Source organism: Puma concolor, chromosome B2 (assembly GCF_028749965.1).
Source record: "Puma concolor isolate L17-30 chromosome B2, mPumCon1.1.hap2, whole genome shotgun sequence".
Lineage (NCBI taxonomy): Eukaryota > Metazoa > Chordata > Mammalia > Carnivora > Felidae > Puma > Puma concolor.
In genome coordinates this window covers 137,130,817-137,135,142 of record NC_141671.1, presented here as the reverse complement: position 1 = coordinate 137,135,142, position 4,326 = coordinate 137,130,817, and the positions used below count along the sequence as shown (strand labels likewise).

At 50.0% G+C, this 4,326-nt stretch overlaps 1 long non-coding RNA gene across 1 annotated transcript; it reads left to right on the top strand.

Moving 5' to 3' along the window:
- Positions 1–2,609: 2,609 nt before the first annotated feature.
- Positions 2,610–4,111, top strand: LOC147581290 (uncharacterized). The gene is made up of 2 exons (XR_015251643.1): positions 2,610–2,717; positions 3,667–4,111. It is a non-coding gene; the product is annotated as an uncharacterized LOC147581290 (long non-coding RNA).
- The last annotated feature ends 215 nt before the right edge of the window (positions 4,112–4,326 follow it).

The window sequence follows — 4,326 nt, the reverse complement described above, 5'->3', positions numbered from 1 at the left end:
ATCAGAAACAGGCTCCAGGCTCTGAGCCATCAGCCCAGAGCCCGACGCGGGGCTCGAACTCACGGACCGCGAGATGGTGACCTGGCTGAAGTCGGACGCTTAACCGACTGCGCCACCCAGGCGCCCCGATCTCCCGCTTTTAAGAAAAAGAAGGAAGATCTTCCCCTGCCCCAGCAACAACCCACTGAGTACCACCAGCCAAGGAGAAATCTCCACAACCTCAAACGCTTGCTCTTCTCCAATGAAACTGTTCAAAATAACCCTCCCCTGATTCCTACTCAGCCCTAATAAAAGCCAACCTTCCCTTTCTCCCTGCAGACTTGCCTATGGGTTGCCATAGGTGGCTTGTTCCAAATTGCAATTCCCCTGCTATTCCTTTTTTGTTGTTGTTAAGTTTATTTATTTACTTTGAGAGAGAACAGAGATAGCAGGAGTTGGGGAGGGGCAGAGAGAGGGAGACGAAACCGTGAGATCAGGATCTGAGCTGAAACCAAGAGTCAGAGGCTTAGTCCACTGAGCCACCCAAGCTCCCCCTCCTCTGCCCTTCCCAAATAAACTTGTTTCGCTAATAAAATAGCTGGCTATTTTACTTTTTTTTATTTTAATTTATTTATTTTTAAATTTACACCCAAGTTAGCATCTAGTACAACAATGATTTCAGGAGTAGATTCCTTAGTGCCCCTGACCCATTTAGCCCATCCCTCCTCCCACTACCCCTCCACCAACCCTCAGTTTGTTCTCCATATTTATGAGTCTCTTCTGTTTTGTCCCCCTCCCTGTTTTTATACTATTTTTGTTTCCCTTCCCTTATGTTCATCTGTTGTGTCTCTTAAAGACCTCATGTGAGTGAAGTCATATGATTTTTGTCTTTCTCTGACTAATTTCACTTAGCATAATACCCTCCAGTTCCATCCACGTAGTTGCAAATGGCAAGATTTCCTTCTTTTTGATTGCCGAGTAATACTCCATTGTATATATACACCACATCTTCTTTATCCATTCATCCATCGATGGACATTTGGGCTCTTGCCATACTTTGGCTATTGTCGATAGTGCTGCTATAAACACGGGGGCGCATGTGTCCCTTCGAAACAGCACACTTGTATCCCATGGATAAATGCCTAGTAGTGCAATTGCTGGGTCGTAGGGTAGCTCTGTTTCTAGTTTTTTGAGGAACCTCCATACTGTTTTCCAGAGTGGCTGCACCAGCTTGCATTCCCACCAACAATGCAAAAGGGATCCTCTTTCTCCACATCCTTGCCAACATCTATTATTGCCTGAGTTGTTAACCTTGGGTATTGTTAATAGTGTTGCTACAAACATGGGGGTGCCTGTGTCCCTTCGAAACAGTACATCTGTATCCCTTAAATAAATACCCAGTAGTGCAATTGCTGAGTCATAGGGTGGTTCTATTTTTAAGTTTTGGAGGAACCGCCATACTGCTTTCCAGAGTGGCTGCACCAGTTTGCATTCCCATGGCTCTTTCACTTTTAAGGTGGGTATGGGTGTGTGTGAGGGGCAACTACAACTTGTGTGAGAGAACTCTGGGGAGTTTTGTTGTTGTTGCCGTGTGTGTGTGTGTGTGTGTGTGTGTGTGTCTAGTATTTCCCAGAAGTGTGTTGAGAAACTATTGTATTTTCGACTCTGCACAGGTCCAGCATGGGATGGAAGGGGAAGGCGTGTGTGTATGCAGAGTGAGGGGGTAGGATGCGCTTGGGTGGGACCATGTGTGTATGAGGACCTGTGTGTCAGAGAAGTGTCTGTGACACCAATGTTTCTGGAGATGACTGACAGTGGAAGTGTGTTGGAATCTTTTGTGTGGAAGAATTTTGTAGAAGATGGGCAGGACGTTGTGTTGAAGGCGTGTGGATCGGGTGTGAGGGAGCAAAGGTAGGTGGGGAGGGGGAAGCCAGTGTGTCTTTGTAGAGGGTGGGGGCAAGCGGGCTCGTGTCTGTGGGAGAAAGTATGTGTGGTGGGGGAATGGGTGTGCAGGGCGGTCAAGGGGGGTGTGAGGAGACCTTCTGTGTGGAAAGCACGAGGAGGGGTGATTTGTATGTGTGTGGAAGGAGGATGAGTAAAAATGAAGAATAAGTGGGGGGATGTGTTTATCTGAAGGGTGTTGGGGAGCAGCCGGTATGGAGAGGGACAGTCGGGATGGAGGGTGGGTTATCGTGCACAGTGTGGGATGTAGGGGTGCGTGTGTGTCTGACTACGGAGGTGAAAGCGTGGGAAGTGAAAGTGGGTATGGGAAGGGTAGGCTCCTTGTGGGTGACAATTTGGGTAGGAATGCTACTAAGGAGGCATGGGTGGTCGTCTGCCCCCTGGGACTTGTCCTGGCCTCCGGGATCAACAACCTAGACCGGCTTCACCGTGAAATTCTTATGGGACCAAAAGAGAAGAGGGACAATGAAAAACTGGGTGGCTGGTGACATTCCTTTTATCCTTTTGGGTGTTTTTTTGGGTTTTTTTTTTTTTTGACTTGACACTCAAGAATCCCCACCCCGATGCTGACTGATGGGACAGTTGCTAGGTGGCGCCCCAGAGCTTGCTCCCACCCAGCAGGTCCCGCCTTTGCCCAGGGTCTGAACTGGTTTTTCCACTCTCGGGGTTTCTGCTCCTCAGAAAGCCCCTGCCTGTTGCCTGAGCAATTATATTCCCTTCAATCCATTCCATCCTACGAAGGGCAGAAGGACATAATCCCCCTGCAGCACAAGAAGGTAGAGGGGGCAAAACACCAACAGAAGGGGGATGTGCCTGTGTTGGGTGGGAGGAGAGGAAGTGAGGAGAGAGGGTGGGGGAAGCGAGTAGATTCCTAGCGGGATAAGGGGAGGAGGCAGGGGAGGTGGAGCGGGAAAGGGGGTCTGGAAATGAAGCAGGGCATTCAGAAGCGTGCCTGCCTGAACCCTGTACGGAGAGCCCAGCACTCAGGAAGCTCGCCCCTCTCCGGGCCCATGTCCCCATCGCTGTCGTCCCACTCTGTTGGGGAGTCTTCCTGTCCTCCCTCCACAACTCCTTTCTATCCCCCTCGCCCTGCTCCTCAACCTCTCTGCCTTTCCACTTTACCCCTCATCCCCGGATTTGTTGAGATCTCCTACCCCCTGTTCGTCTTAAAGGGGGAGGGGGCGGCGGGGGCGTGATGGCAGTGGCTGGACTGGATGGGGAGGGGACTGCCTGAGCAGGGAGCCCCACCCTTAGACACTCACGGCCAAGTGCGTCCCGGGGCACCCTCCTGGAGCAGCAACATCCACTCGGGTGAAAAGAGAATTCCAGACCCTGGGCCAGCGCTGGTGAACAGCTCTACTGGGCACACTTGTCAGGAGGCTTATAAAGTTAACATCGCACACCGCACCCATCCTCCACCCACTTCAGGGCTGTTCTCCCAGGCCTCCTGAAATGCTAGTCTTGGCCAGAAACCATGCAACTCCAGGGTACTTATAATATTTGTGTATTTTTTTGTTTGGTGCTTAATTGTTTGCGGCTACGTTATTAACTGCTGAAGCTTAGACAGGATCAGCTATTGTTGTGCCTTCCCTGCACTTGGCCCTGTTCTTCCAAAACAGTTGACGTCTTCCTCAAATATTTGTTAGATCTACTGTGCTGGCAACAGTATGTACACCCGGAAAGTACTCGGTAACCTCTGGGTGGGCTCTTTTGTGTCTCTTACAGGACATCGGAGGCTTAAAAGGAGGCATCAATTAGCACCGAGGGAGAAAACACCTCCCTTCCTCGCACCCACCAGTCCTGCCTTTCAGAAGAATGGTGCCCAGAGCCGCCAGGGTGGCTCAGTCAGTTAAGCCTCTGACTCTTCATTTTGGCTCAGGTCATGATCTCACAGTTCATGTGTTGGGAAAGTAAATCAAGTTTTCCACCATGAGATGGTCGATGGGACTAAAACAAGCTCTGGTCTCTAGCTTGGAGTCCCCTCTTCCGGGTTCTTCTCGCCCTGTTTGCTGTCTGCGTGAAAACCACCCCCCCCCCCCCCCCCCGCCCGCAAAGAATATGGAGGCTGACAATGATAAATTACCCTTCCCGCTTGCATTCAGCGCTCAGATCTTTGGAGACACGGTCTCCTGGGAGCCCGCCGGTGTTAAAGAAATCTCCGATGCACCAAGATCTCCAAGTGCCGCTTGGTTTTTCTGCCAGCGTTCCAGCCTGGTTCCGGAACAATGAGTTTAAGCCCCGAATCAGGATCTGCCCTGACTGGGATTCTGTCTCCCTACCCTCTCTCTGACCTTCCTCTGTTTGCTCTCTCTCTCTGTATTTCTCAAAAATAAATAAATAAATAAATAAATAAATAAATAAATAAATAAATAAATAAATATTTTA